The 15943-nt window shown below is 44.0% G+C and overlaps 1 long non-coding RNA gene across 1 annotated transcript in view; it reads left to right on the top strand.

Annotated features, from left to right (window-relative positions):
- The window catches only part of LOC109311465, an 18084-nt gene extending 3453 nt beyond the window's left edge, over nucleotides 1-14631 (top strand). Inside the window, exons 2-4 of the long non-coding RNA XR_002101514.1 lie at nucleotides 1406-1412; nucleotides 13285-13290; nucleotides 14621-14631. This is a non-coding gene — a long non-coding RNA (uncharacterized LOC109311465). The remainder of the gene's footprint in view (nucleotides 1-1405; nucleotides 1413-13284; nucleotides 13291-14620) is intronic.
- The last annotated feature ends 1312 nt before the right edge of the window (nucleotides 14632-15943 follow it).

Genomic DNA, 15943 nt, shown 5'->3' on the forward strand with positions numbered 1-15943 from the left:
TTCCATGATCTTTTCTGTTATGTTGGATGTTAATTCTTCATTGTTCTTGATACTAGGATTCTGAGGAAATTTGTGGACTCTAGGAACCGATTACTCAGAGGCCATTCAGGTGAGGGAGGCAGTGGTCATGGGGGACCTAAATTACCTGGACATCTGCTGGGAGGAGCAGACAGCCAAAACAAACTGCTCACGTAGGTTCTTAAACTATGTGCAGGAGATCCATCTAACTCAGGAGATTCCCCGTCCCACCAGGGGTAATGCCTTGCTAGACCTAGTCTTAGCAACAGGGTAACCTGTGAGTGCACAGTAGCCTAGGAGATAGTGACCATCATTTGGTTGAATTTACAGTCCAAAGAAGGGTGGAAAAATAACCAGCAAGGCTAAAGTGTTAAACTTCAGAAGGGCCAATTTTAGTAAACGTAGAAGGCTAGTTAGTGAAGTGGCTGAACTCAAGAGCATCGAGCATATGGGGGTCCAGGAGGGTTGGCGTTTTCTCAAGGGCATGATCCTTGGGGCACAAAAGGAGACTATTCAATTACACTGGAAAGTGGGCAAGGGGACTAAAAATCCCCCTTGGTTGAACAGGGAACTCCAGAAAAGACTGGAGGCAAAAAAAGAGATGTATAGGCAGTGGAAGCAGGGGGCAGCCTCCAAGGAGGAATATACCTCTCTGGAGCACCATTCTAAGGAATCAGTTAGGCAGGCCAAGGCAGGACTGGAGCTTAGGCTGGCTACAACAATCAAGGACAATAAACAGTCCTTCTACAGATACATAACGAGCAAAAGGAAGCCATAGAGTAACATAGGGCCCCTGCAGGACAAATCAGGACAGTTGGTGGCCAACACAGGAAAAAAGGCAAAGCTCTTCAATGACTTCCTCACTTCAGTATTCCTAAGTACTGGCCAAGACAATTCCCCCAATTTGAACATAGATAGATGTCCAGAAGGAACTAGACTGCCAATGGTTAGTGCTGACTTAGTTAAGGAGCACTTGGAGGGGCTGGATGGCTACAAGTCAGCAGGCCTGGATGACCTCCATCCATGGGTGCTGAAGGAATTGGCCAGTGTCATAGCTGAGCCACTGGCACGGCTGTTTGAGCACTCATGGTGCTCCGGCCAGGTCCCTGAGGACTAGAAAAGGGCCAACATGGTGCCCATTTTTAAGAAGGGGAGAAGGGATGAGCTGGGTAACTTTAGGCCAGTCAGTCTTACCTCTACCCTTGGGAAAACACTGGAAAAATCATTAAAGAGCACATTTGGAAGTCCCAGCAAGAGAAATGATGGACAGGTAGAGTCAATGGGCAGGACAAAACAGTATGCAATTCAACAAAGACAAATGCAAGGTACTCCACCCAGGAAGGAGGAATCCCCAGCACACCTATAGGTTGGGGGATGACCTCCTCAGCAGCTCAGTGACTGAGAGAGATCTTGGAGTCATAGTTCACTCCAAGATGAACATGAACTGACAGTATAACAAAGCCATCAACAAAGCCAATCGCACCTTATGGTGTATTAGCAGATGCGTGACCAACAGATTCCCCTCTATGTGGCATTGGTCAGGCCGCAGTTGGAGTACTGTATCCAGTTCTGGGCGTTGTACTTCAGGAGGGATGCAGAGAATCTGAATAGGGTCCAGAGGAGGACCACTCATATGATTAGTGGCCTCCATACAAAACTTTACGAGTGGAGGTTGAAAGATCTGGATTTCTTCAGCCTTCACAAGAACCATCTGAGGAGAGACCTTGTAGCAGCCTATAAGTTTATCAAGGGAGGACAACAGAGAGATGGAGATGCGCTATTTACCAGCGCACCCCTAGGAGTAACTAGTAATAATGGGTACAAACTAATGGAGAGTAGATTCAGGTTAGACATTAGGAAGAAATTTTTCACAGGAAGGGATTTTTCACAGAATCTGGAATGGGCTGCCAAGAGAGGTGGTACTATCACCTAATTTGGAGGTCTTTAAGAGGAGGCTAGATAGGCTCCTGGCTGGCGTTGTCTGATCTCAGTCCTTTTCCTGCCTGGGGCAGGGGGGCAGACATGATGATCCTTCGGGGTCCTTTCTGTTTCTACTATCTATGAATCTAAGAATCTATGAACTAGAAATAATGGCCACAAACTAGAAGACGGCAAATTCAGATTGGACATCAGGAAAAAATTCTTTACAGTGAGTGTTGCCAACATGTGGAATAAGTTTCCAAGGGAGGAGGTGCTGTCCCCTTCCTTGGAGGAATTTAAAAGGAGATTGGACAGACACCTGGCTGGGGTCATCTCACCCCAGCACTCATTCCTGCCCAGGGCAGAGGGTCAGACTCGATGATCTAATAGGTTCCTTCTGACCCTAACATCTATGAATCTATGAACATCAGTCGTCAGTGTAACGAAATCATCAGCAAAGCTAACCACAATTTATCATGCATCAGCAGAGGCATGACAAACAGAATCAAGGAGGTGATACTTTCCCTCTGTGCGGCACTGGTCAGACCAGTCAGAGTACTGCATCCAGTTTTGGGTGCCGTACTTGAAGAAGGATGTTGATAGACTTAAGAGGGTCCAGCGGAGGGCTACTCAAATGGTTATGGGCTATGAGGAGAGACTGAGAGACCTGGACCTCTGCAGCCTCTGCAAGAGAAGGCTGAGAGGTGATCTTGTAGCCACCTACAAATTCATCAGGGGGACTCAGCAAGGGATCAGAGATGCTCTGTTCAGCAGGGTGCCTCTTGGAGTAACAAGGAACAATGGGCACAAACTGACAGAGAGCAGATTTAGGCCAGATATCAGGAAAAACTTCTTCATGATAAGGGTGGCCAAAATTTGGAATGAGCTTTCAAGAGAGGCGATGCTCTCCCTTACCTTGGGGGGTCTTTAAGAAAAGGCTGGATAGGCATCTGGCTGGGGTCATCTGACCCCAGCACTCTTTCCTGCCTAGGCAGGGGGTTGGATTCAATGAACTGTTGAGGTCTCTTCTGACCCTAGCATCTATGAATCTATGAACTTTGCTTCAACTCCACACTGATTACAGTGCTCTTCTGGTATTTTTTCCCTCTCTTGAAGTCAGGGCTGGCTCACAATTTTTGGGCCCCCTGCAAGAAATACTCTTGGAGCCGCCTGCCTCGAAGAAGCTGGCAGCGGAGGAGTGGGGTGGCGAGTGGCTGAAGAAGGTGGTGGCGACGATGTCAGTGGGGTAGGCGGTGGTGAGCGGCTGTATGCAGGAAGCCCCTTAGCTGTGAGGCCCCCTGTGGGCACAGGTTTTGCGGGATAGGACAGGCCAGCCCTGCTTGAAGTAATGGGCCAGAAGCCCCCTGTTACACTCCACAGGGCTATATACTGTAAAATCATTTTTATCATCAGTTACTTAAGTTTTGCGTGTGTTTTGTTAAATGAAGAGAAATAGACCTATTAAGGATATGTGAAATGACTTAAGCTAGCAGCCAGAATTATCAATGAATACCCATTTTAATGTCAGCATGCTACTTGATCCTGTTCAGATAAATATGTTCAGTTTAGATGAATATGTGCAGTTTTCAATGGATGCATTATTTTGGAGCCTGTGCTAGCACATCTCAGCAACTTTTTATTTGACTTTCATGGAATTTTATAATTAGAGAGTATGCAGGATTGGGACACTATAAAAAAAAAGTTTTCAGTATGCTTAAAAACCCAAGTCCCATATTCACAAAAAACTTAAGCATTTAGGAAATTAGAGTGGAAGATTTTCAGTCACAAATAATGATAAGACACCCATTTCCCTTTGACTGCGTAGGAGAGTTATATTCCTGACTGTTTTTTGTGCCTTTAAAATTCTCCATCAACTTAGGGGTAGAAGAAGCAAATGGTAGATTTTTAAAAAATATGTTCAATAAGTTGAAGTGCTTCCATACTGCTTCTTTTCCAAAGGAAAAAAATAGCAAATATTCTCCTTTGGTGGAAGAGGCAGGTACCTCTTTTTTTCTCTTTTAATGGTCCAATTTTGTAAGGTGCTGAGGCTTGCAATTTCTGACTCCTCTAAGACCCAGGTCTTCTACTAGAGAACTTGCAGTCTATGTTAAAACAAAATGCATAAAGTGTATGCAATAGACAATGGAGATGAGAGATAGTAACAGTGAAAGAAACATGAGATTTGCATAAATTGGCAAACTTATAATTTGACACGTTTTCTTATAGTTAATATTAATAATAGATATTAAGGTCACCTGCCTAGCAATTATCATTTGGCTTCAACTTTAGAGTATCATGGTAAAACATTATCTCAGCTGAAGTTAAATTGCACCCCAGTCCTGTAAGCCAAAAGTGTTATTCATACACTGAAACACTAAGAGATGTGTCTAGTGTGACAAATTCAGGATTTCTAATGTCACTGGTAATTATCACCAGCTTTAGTAATTCCACAGAGGACATTCCAGAACTTAGACCATTACAGTGTTTGGGCTTGCTGCTGGGTAGTTTAGAAGCACCACATTGGCTACTGCATAGTTTACTACCACTGCCATACTCAATTCACGATGTTGGATCTTGGTTACAGCCATCTAGCAACTTCAAAACTGTGTAATGATCATTTTAAATCTGAAACATGACGTTGAGCTGGAGGCAGACTTCAATTTTGTATGCAGACATGACAACAGTAGCCAGAATCTTAATTGTGACCACTTAATTGTGATCACTTCCAGAAGGCTCAGATTATAGGAGCCACTCTTAAAGCCACTCTCACTCACATTCAGAATGCAATTTGGCACAGATTAATTTGATTACCCAAGGCAAAGGATGCAAGTCATTGATTAGCTGTATGTATTCCGTATAATAATTTTTTCTAGCATAAACCAACCATGTAAAATATCAGGCCAAAAGAAATTATAATGGAATAATTACAGTGGTTCCAAAATCACTCTAAGACAGCTGCTTACTAGGGCTGCATGAAATTTCAGCAGCCATTTCATTTCAGAAGTGTTTTGGGCCATTTCATCACCTGAAACATGGAATCTGAATTAAAACAGAAGGCTCTGAAACATCTCCCAAATGAAACGAGGCATCCAAAATGTTTCAGAAATGTTTCCAAAAATTTTGGAATTTCAGAGCCGGAAACAGCTGGCCCCTGCTGTGTGGCCTGGCTCCACAGGAAGCAGAGATCCGTGCCGGGGTCCCCTTGCCACCGCTGCCCCCCTGCACTAGCGGGGAGTAGGATAGGATCATGGGTGGCTCATTTGGGGGAGGAGGAGGGATGCTGCCCTCTGTGCAGGTGAGAAGACCCCCGCATGGATCTCTGATCTCTGTCACGCCGGATTGCGTAGCAGGGAAGCAACGCAGCGTGGTGAGCAAGGCTGCTGGTCCCTGCCACATGACTCAGTTCTGCAGGGAGCAGAGCTCTGCACTGAGGGTCTCCTCACTACCACTTCCTGCCCTGTGCTGCGCCGGCAACATGGGGCTGTGCAGGGGTGGCACTAGGGCTGTGTGAAGCTTGTAGCCTGTTCAAAACAGATTCAGCCAAAATGGAACAGGACAGTAATCCGAAACACCAAAATGAATCACTGTACTCTAAAACAACAGAATCCAAAACTGAATTGAAACACAGCCATTTTGCACAGCTGCACTGCTTACAGACATTAAAAAAAACCCCAAACTGTGCTTTACTGGAAGAAACTGTGTGATGGTTTAACCCAGTTTTGTAGCCTCTATGTAGATCAGGCACTTCAGTGGCACTTTTATCTAATAGCTGATTCAGCTACCAAAAAAGCCCCACTGAAGTGCCTGATCTATATAGAAATGCAAAATTCTAGAACTCTTGGTTCAGAGATGATACTTTTTATTAGACCAACTAAGAAATCGCAAAAATACCCCAAAACACTTTCTGCAAGGTTCGGGTATACATGCCCTCCTCAGGTTCAGGAAAAATTAAAGTTGATAAAAAGTCCCCATAGGTAGAAAATAAACTTCATTTTTTCACAGAGGAAGCTGAAGGTGGGAGTCTGTTCCTTTAGGTCAATGAGAGTGTCTTATATCTATATAAGATACATCTATATCTTAAGATATCTATATAAGATATAAGATAACGATCTATACAGACATTGGGTGAGCTGGGTCCAACTAATACAGTGCCTCTTCTGGGCCTGTGCTGGGCTTGGAGTGGTGATGCGTGGAGTTTAAGGTAAGCTCCTCACTCTGGGGCAGGTAGCGGCTCCTCCCCGAGGTGGGACAGGGGCTGGCAAGGGCTCTTCTGGCTCTGAGGAACTGCTCTGTGGGCTCCACTGGCTCCGGAGAACTGCTCCACACCCCCACATCGCCTTGGGGACTGAGGAGGCACATGACATCAGGGCTGGGAAGCGGAGCATTTCCCTGGAGCCAGCGGAGCCCGCCCCAGCCCTCATGCCCAGCCCCCAGCCAGGATGACACCTGGGATGGCACTCGTGGACTGACCTGCTGATGAAGTGCTTGGAGATTCCAAAATAAAGATGCTAAAAACCTGCAAGTGTTATTTATATTATTTTCTGTTAGGGGAGAGAGGACCTTCTCATACCCACCCCCCAGACATTTTTTTCACTCTTAAAAAGCTGCAAGACCAGATGGATTTTGTGCTGAAATAAAACACCATTATAGTACTTACTCAGCTCCCAATGCTAAGTTAGTGGCTCAACTGGTGACGTTGTTATACAATAACACAAGAAGCACCATGTAACTTAAAGGAAAGAAAGATTAATGTTAAATGTGCAACCAGAGATGAATTTGGAGCCTATTTAAAATATATATAAATTTACATTTATAAAAGGTAACTAACCAGGAAAGCTCTACTTTTCTGCACCATGTTTCAATGGCAAACAAAACAATTACACTCTCCTTAGGGACACTTACCAACAGACTGGGCCAAAAGAGGGAAGCAGGACCGAAGTGGTGTGCTCACAGACTGAAGCGGTGCGCTCATGGACCAAAGCGGCGCTCTTACAGACCGCTACTCCTTAGAGGGAACATTGCTCATAGTACCCTTCAAAGAAGCACACGGCACCCCTGCATGCCACAGCACCCTGCTTGAGAATCACTCTTCTACATCAATCACTGCATTCATCTTTCCACGAAAAATTAATTTACCTCCATTATATGTTAATGTTCAGTTGACCCAGAAGGTTACTTTGTGATTTGAGTCTGTGCTGTACCGTGTAGTATGAGCCTATGCTGTGTTTCAAAACCTCAGCTCAGCCAGGGAAACCTGATTTTCATGGGGCTGAAATTCAAATCTTGCAAAAGGTCTTATGCCTAATCCTCTTTCTTATTAAACAACTTGCAGTGAAGTGTCAAAACATTTTAGTGTTTTTAATCTCATAGTATTGAGGTCTGAGAGGATGCTAAAATCTGGATATCCAGGTATTAGTTATAGAACACTATCATCTAGCTCCAAGCCAGGTGACTGGCCCCAAGCCAGTTCAAGGATTCTTTTCCTTCTTACATTCTGTAAATGTCACTGAATAGCAGGGTATCAAATATGCATGTTAGGAAAAAAAATAACATCAACTTCAAATCTCTATTGGATTTTAACAATAGTACATTTTTTTAAATGACAGTTAATTCAGCAAAGGTTGAAATCCATCCCAAGTTACAATTTTATAGTAATTCAATGCTTTTTAAAAAATAAAAACTCTAGTTATTGTGTTACATAAAATTAATGTTCTGGAAGAAAATTGTTTATCTTCATTTTTCAGAATAAAAATGCAACGTGAAAGTAGAAAAATGGTACTCCAAGTCAGTAAAATTCCAAATGCTAGGTTGTGGCAAAAATGCCCTAAATTACTAATGTGGATTACACACCATACAACGTTAATTATAACATTAATTATGTTTACATTTTTCAAGGAAAATAGGAATTAAAATATTATGTATGCTTTTCTTGAACTTTACTATTGTATAAGACTTGTTTGGTTGATTTTTTTACAGTTTCATTTTCCTGTTTAAAACATGCAGCCTCTTGTGTCCTTATAAATTCATGGGCCTTGCTAAACAAGCGCTCCATTTTACCAAACGGTACAGATCATATAAACAATCAAAGAAACTATTTTAGTACTTCTTGCATTAACATATAAACATCTTATGTGACATCTTTTATTAGATCAACTAAATAGTTTGAAAAATTGTTCTTTGCAAGGTTTGAGAACAAATACCCTTCTTCAGGCATTGGAAAGAGTCTGCTGTTGGTTTAGGTGCTCTCCTAGGTAGATTAGAAGCCAATATGCAAAGATGCAGGTCTGTGAAAATGCAAATGCGTGGTAGACAATAGGTGGGTGGTAGGGTGGGGAGAGAAATGGGGATACTGACCTGGTGAAAGAATGTAGCTAGTAAATTGTAAAGAGGTTACCTGGGGTTTTCAGATGGCAGATAAGTTAAAATGTGCTATAAATCCAATGTCTATATGTAGTCCATGTTTTGTTGTACCCAGTAGATCTATTAAGTGAAGTTCATAGACTCATCTACTAGACGTGTTTTGTAAATTCCTTTTGAGGATTAGAACTGAACGATTGGAGAGAGACTGATTATCTTGTGAAAAGTGTATGCCCACAGATAATTGGATATTTTTATCTTCAACGGATTTTCAGTTTGTGTTCATTCTGGTACACAGCTGCTGTTTGTTCTCGTCTACGTGTTTCCCATCAGGGCATTTAGTGCACTGGATGAGATATATTACAGTTCTGGAGGTGCAGGTGTAAGATCCAAGAATGGTGATAGTTCTGTTGTAGGGTGTAGTTATTGTAGGAGTGGTGGAGATGTCTTGGCACGTTTTACATGTCTTGTCTTGGCATGGCCTAGTTTCACTAGGTGTAGCTTGGGCCATAGGAAGTTTCCTTCTGGTAATGTGGTAATGAGGTTAGCAAGGTTCAGTGCTTTTTTAAAGGCTAGGATGTGTGGTTCTGAAAAAATCTCTTTGAGAATTGGGTCTTCTTCTAGTATGGGTTTGTAACATTGGGCTCCCTGTTACTTCAAGATAAAAGCAGCCCATCCAGGAAGCTCTTCAGGCAAGGCAGTGGGCAGCAACTGCCAGTTGCTGGGAAACAGGGCTAATGGGGCAATTAGCAGCCAGATCCAGCAGTCACAGACCGGATGTAGGCAGGGCCCTGGGAGCTTATAATCACAAGGCTGAGGCTGCCTTGGTGGGTGGGTGCAGGGGAGTTCTCCCTGGCTGCCACAGGGCAAGGAGCCCCTGCCCAGAGCAGCCACCCAGGGATGCTGGGCCGACTGTTTGTTACCTACATGAACAAGGAGGCTTAGGGAACTTGCGAGGTACCCTGGCTAGGAGGCACACGATGCTAGGGATAAAGGTTTGCCTGCTTAAAGAGACAGAGGTCTGTTACTTTGTTATTATTATGTTATAACCCAGGGGCTTATGTTATGTTGTTGTTACACACATGATTTGGAATGAGGCTGGAAAGGGAGGTATGGCAGCTTCATTACTGCCCAGGGGATACTTGACTGCTTCAAACCCTGCCAGGGACAGATTTGAGGCTCAAGTAGTTCTTTAGCCCAGAGTGGGTAAAGAGAGAGAGGTGCAGCCAGGCATGGACCAGAGGATCAGTGCCAGAGAAGGTACAGAGACAGGGCCAGAGGCCTGGTGCCAGAGAAAGTGTAGCCACACAGGGGCCTGGGGCCTGGCAGACAGGGGCCATGGGCATGGCGACTGCCTCAAAGCCAGATCTGAAACAGTGGGCCTAGGATAGGATGCCTAGCTAGTTTAAGAGGCCAAGGAGGCTGAAGTCCCAACAGAGGGGACAACATTTTTAGAACTCCTGCAAGGCATGGGGTGTGATAAAAGGAAGGATTTAGCGCCACACAATTAGCCCGTAAGGCTTTGGGTGCCCTGCTGGGCACAGCGGATAAGAGTAAAACCCAGTGAGGGGCCTGGGCACAGGCAGAAACTGATGGGGTTCAGGGAGACTGAAGCCTAGGAAAGGCCTGTGGGCAGCTTCCCTATATATGATAAATAACACCAAGGCATGGCAAAAGAGACAGGAAAGCCTCCTGGGGCAGAGCAAGGCACAGTTGCAGAGCCACCAGGGTGTGTCACAGCCACCCCTGGGACCCCAATGTGTTACAGGGCTGCAATTGTTTGAGAATTTTAGGTATAGGTTCCGGGAATGATGGTGTGTCATAGCTAATGGTGCGCAATTCATGCGGATTTTCTTTTTGTACTGCAGTGATTATTCCTGTGGTATTTTGGTAGCTCTTTCAAAAGTGACATCTATCTCTGTGGAGGTGTTTCCTTGTTGGGTGAAAGCCCTTTGAAATTTGTGAGGTGGCAATCGTGGGTATTGTTCTCAGTGAAAATTCAGAGGGTTTGCTGTAAATTACAGCTTTCTTGGTGTGTTTAGGGTGATTACTGGTTCTGTATAGATATGTATATTGGGCCATGGGGTTTTTGTATGTGGTGGTTTCTATCTAACCATTCTGAATATTCATCATATAGTGTTTAAAAAGGAAATCTTAGTGCTGGAGTATTCAAGAGGTAGCCTGGTGGAAAGGTGCTGATTATTGAATTAGTGATGGTAATGAATCCATCATAGACTGCAAGTTTTTGGTCCAAATGATGAAGATGTCACCAATATATCTTAGGTATAGCATGGGTTTGATGATGCCGTTCTTGAGAAATGCTTCTTTCAGGTGGGCCATAAAAAAGTTAGCATATTGTGGGGCCATTTTGGTGCCTATAGCTGTACCCATGGTCTGGAGAAAGTGTTGGTTATTGAAACTGAAGTTGTTTTATGTGAGGATGAAGTATATAAGTTCAATAATATCTTGAAGTCTCTACTCTGACTTATAATCTTGCTCTTGTAGATATGTAAGGCAGGCTTGAATGTCATCCTTGTGTGGGATGTTGGTATATAAGCCAGTAACATCCATTGTGGCTAGGAGGGTATTACTGGGAAGGTGATCTATGTTTTAAGTTTTCATATAATGTCTGTTGTCTTGGACAAAACTGGTCTCTGGGTGTGTGGTAGGCATGGGGGGAACCTTTCCTGGAGATGGACATGAGCAGAACCAACTCTATTATATAGAGTAAAAAAGTGCCTGGTCAGAGGTGACTGGACACATCCCTTCTGTAGATGAGTATGGGAATTGGCACACACCACTCTTATGGGAGGCCACTTTGGGAGACAGAAGACTCTCTTCAAAAGTGAGCAATGGTTTTTCTGTCCCAGAATGAGGGAAGAGATCACATGGCAGTGGGGCTGCCCTGAATGCCAAAGGGTGCAAGAAAGACAGCTGCTGAGAGCACAATTATAAGTGATGCCCCGTATGGAGATACTTTTCGATAGAATAGCATTAGATATTGTGGGCTCCTTAATGAAAAGCAGTGCCAGGTACCAGTACATACTGGTTGTAGTAAACTACGCAACCCGCTACCCAGAGGTAGTAGTCTTTGGATTGGCAACCACACCCTGAATTTCTGAAGAACTGATAAAGTGGATATCTAGGGTAGCAGTCCCTAGAGAAATATTTACTGACCAGGGTACAAACTTTATAGCCAGGGTTATTAACGCCATGTGTCAAGTACTGGGAATACAGCAATTATGTACATCCATTTATCACCTACAGACCAATGATCTAGTGGAACATTTAAATGGTATGATCAAACCCTGTGCCCAAGAAGAACCATGGAGGTAGGACCTAATTCAGCACAGAGGCAGAAAAGGATCTTGGAGTCATTACTGATTCCAAGATGAACATGGGCCTCCAATGTGAGGACACGGTCAGTAAGGCTAACTGTACCTTGTCATGTATCCACAGATGCATCATGAGCAGGTCCAAGGAAGTGATCCTCCCCCTCTATGCGACACTGGTCAGGCTGCAGTTGGAGTACTGTATCCAGTTCTGGGCGCCACACTTCAGGAAGGATGTGGACAACATGGAGAGGGTCCAAAGGAGAGCCACTCACATGGTCAGGGGCCAGCAGGGGAGGCCCTACGAGGAGAGGCTACAGGACCTGAATCTGTTCAGACTCCACAAGAGAAGACTGAAGGGGGGATCTTGTGGCCATCTATAAACTCAACAGGAGGGACTAGTGGGGAACAGGAGAGTCCCCGTTCCCCCAAGTGCTACCAGGAGTAACTAGGAATAACGGCCACAAGTTGACTAAGAGTTGTTTCAGGTTAGTTATCAGGAAGCACTACTTCACAATCAGGGTGGCTAGGATCTGGAACCAACTTCCAAGGGAAGTGGTGCTCACTTCTACCTTGGGGGTGTTCAAAAGGAGGCTAGATAATCACCTGGCCAGGGTCATTTGACCCCAGTATTCTTTCCTGCCCATGGCAAGGGGTAGGACTTGATGATATGCTCAGATCCCTTCTGACCCTACCAACTACTATGAAACTATAATTTTGATACCCCTCCTTTTTGCATTATGGGAGATGTCCTAGACATCCGCAAAGTTTTCCCTGTTTGATTTAATATTTGGACATAAACTCAGGGGCTTATTGCAAGAAATAAGGGAAGAAAGGAAGAGTATGGGTAGGCCAGAAGTCAGAATTCAGCGACATAGACAAGACATGGTAGACAGGCTTAGAAAAGCCAGGGAATTGGCCCAAGAGAACCTGGCAGAGGCTCAACAGAGGCAAAAACAAGAGTATGACAAACAAGCATGTGTCAGGGAGTTCCAGGTAGGAGACAAAGTCCTCTTATTACTCCCCACAATGGCAGACAAATTATTGACACAATGGCAGGGGCCATTTGAGATTATAAAAGAGGCCAGCCCCATAGATTATGAAGTGTACCACCCAGGGCACTGGAGGGAGTGACAGATTTATCACATTAACCTGCTGAAAGCCTGGCAGGAACCAGAGGGCTGTATGCTAAGTCCAGAGTACTGTCCTGAGGAGGTGGGACCTGAAGCAGACAACCTGCCAAGAGGGGTAGCACAGCATAGGAAGGTAGAACAGGGGGCAGAACTTAGTAGGGAGCAACATGAGCAGTTACAAGTACTTATAGAAGGATTTAGTGATGCATTTAACGAAAGGCCCCGGAAGGCAAAAGATGTGAGGCACAAGATTAACACCCCAGTGGGAACCATCGTACGAGAAAAATGAAGACCCATTCCTCGCCATTTCCAGGCAAGGGTACGTTAGGAAATGTGGAAGATGCTAGACCAAGGGGTCATTATACCCTCCCACCATCTGTAGTAGTACCTAAAGCTGATGGGTCCTTGAGAATATGCATAGACTTCAGGAGGGTGAACGAAATTGCCAGGTTTGATGCATTCCCTATGCCCCATGTAGAAGAACTTTTAGAGAGAATAGGCCAAGCTCGTTACATATATAAAAGCGATATGTCAAAGGGGTATTGACAAATACTTATGGCTGCCAAGGACCACAGAAAACTGCCTTCGGCACGCCATGGGGTTTATTCAAATTTACAAGATGCCATTTGGCCTCCATGGGGCTGCTGCTATCTTTCAGTGCCTCGTAGACCATACTCAGACAGCACATAATGTAACCACCGCCTATACTGATGACATTGTAATCTACTCACTATCTTGGTTCCATCATTTGTGTCATCTGAAAGCGGTAGTACGAGAACTTCATCAGATAGGGATGACTGCCAACCCCAAAAAGTGCTCATTGGGGATGCCAACTTGATGTTGGCACAAATTTGTTAAGTTTTCTCTCAGTCCATTTCTCCAAATCATTAATGAAGGGCTTCTATGCACATGCAGGGAGGCTGCTCCAATGCACTGTATTACAGTGAATGAAAGAAAACTCAATTAATTGAGTTTGCTGAAGCATGGTAATTACTATGGCTCAGCAGATTCCAGCATCATGTGTATCAGAGTCCCCATGCTGAAAAATGGTGGCAGGGTGATTTAAACTAAAGCACATTAGATGACTTTTAGTTTAAAGCACCCTGCTGCTATTTTTCAGAGTGGGGACACTGATACATTTGACACTCCAGGCACTTTTAATGAGCATGGCTCTCAGAGCTGTGCTCATTAAAGTGTCCCACGCCCACTTCTTAGAACACATCTAAAAATACCCGAGGGTGGTATGATCAAAACACCTGAAGATTTTAAACAATACCTGGCCCAACACAGTGTAATGAGGCCAGACAAGAACCCTGGACCCAGCCAGCACTGGTGAGGTCATATCTGGAGTTCAGTATCTAGTTATGAGCCCCCCACAAAGAGAAGGGATGTGGATGAGTTGGAGAGAGTCCAGGGAAGGGCAGCGGAAACAGTTCAGGGGCTGAGGCACATGACTTCTGAGTAGAGGCTGAGGGAGTTGGGCATAGTTAGTCTGGGGAAGAGAAGACTGGGGGAGGAGCTGGGGATTTGATAGAATCCTTCAACTATGACAGAAATAGAAGCAATGGTCTCAAGTTGCAGCAAGAGAAGTTTAAGTTGGATATTAGGAAACATTTGCTCAGTAGGAGGGTAGTCAAGCACTGGAATGGGTTACCTAGAGAAGTGGTAGAATTTCCATCCTTGGAGGTTTTTAATGTATGGCTTGATGCCAAATCCCTGCACTTATCTCCTTGAAACTTGGCAGGCTTTGTGGCCTCAGCAGGGGTCACCACCCCTGCAGTTTTCACCCCCCTGTATTGTAACACATAGACCTGACATGAGTTTTCTTTGGGGTCCAGTTCCCCCTGAACCCCTGTATAGATCTTCTTGAAACTTGGCAGACTTCATGCTCTCACCAGGGGCTACCACTTCTGCACATCTCATCAAAATCAGACAAGAAAAAACAAAGTTATAGATATTTCATTGATTCCTCATTATACCCTATGGCCGGATCTCCAAAGTGGCTCCAAAGCTTTTCCGAAGCGCTTCAGAAGCTGTGATCTGCTTCGGAAAGCCTAATGAAGCCAGTGCTTTGTTCTGGACATGCTGCTTCAGATGCCAAAGCATCCAAAGCTTCTCCAGATCCAAAGCATGGTTCGAAGCCTTGCACAGCCCCATGAAACACCAAGCTGTGGTTACAGTGATAGAAGGGCTAAGGGTAGATTGGTATGTTCCATCAAATACTTCTGAGGAGACCGTTTGTGTCCTTTGTAGGGATCCCAGGTATGCTCTGTTTTTATTTTGTTTTTTTTAATACTTACTACATGTTCAATGCTTTTTTAAAAATTGTAGCTAATTATACAATAGGCATTTAATTAGCCATTCCAATGCTTACCCAATAAGTTGTAATGGCCATTGTCATGATGGGGTTGCATCTGTGCACTCAGCTACACTTGTGAATTATTTCCAAATAACACCAAGTATGGGCTAAGATTGTCATAGTGGTTTGCTTTTCAATCACGCTTCCATTTCCTTGCTGTGCTTCAACATTTACTGCATATGGTTGTTCCAAGGTGATATACTACTGCATGGTTAAGCTAGGTAAGGTGAAGACAAAACTTTTCTGACCCACTGCCTTTCCACAAGTCTTGGGAAGTGAAAGCTCTCAGCTCACGCATCTTCAGAACTTGTTGCATCACAGTGATGCAAATCACTTCACACACTGAACATTTGGTGTAAGAGGGTACAGAGAAGAGTCTAATTTAGTTTTATGTGCTTTTTCTGAGTATTTAGGTTTCGTTTGTTTGTGTGTATATTTTATAAAAGCAAGGGACAGATGCTTTCAGTTCACAGGGCTTTCATTTTTCAGGACAACAGAAGCTGATAACTGAAGCAAAGGCTTACCAGACAAAAAACAATACACTTCTCTTTCCACTTTTGAGACTTAAGAATCAGAACGGATCTCTTTGCTCATGACTTTGTAAAATAGAAGCAAATACTGCTCAAGTGAAGGAAGAAAACTTAGCTTTTTTCTTTCAATCATCAGACTGGGTGAAGGGAAATAATGCTCTCTCATTTTGTAATTAATTTTAAAAGGATCTCTTTTGAAGAAAGATTTACTTTGTGATTGACATTCAGAATTGTGTTACATGCTTTTCTGTTCTTCTCCGTTCAACCTGTCACAGATTGACAGTCTCAAAAAAT

Source organism: Crocodylus porosus, unplaced genomic scaffold (assembly GCF_001723895.1).
Source record: "Crocodylus porosus isolate Cpor-Errol unplaced genomic scaffold, CroPor_comp1, whole genome shotgun sequence".
Taxonomy (NCBI): domain Eukaryota; kingdom Metazoa; phylum Chordata; order Crocodylia; family Crocodylidae; genus Crocodylus; species Crocodylus porosus.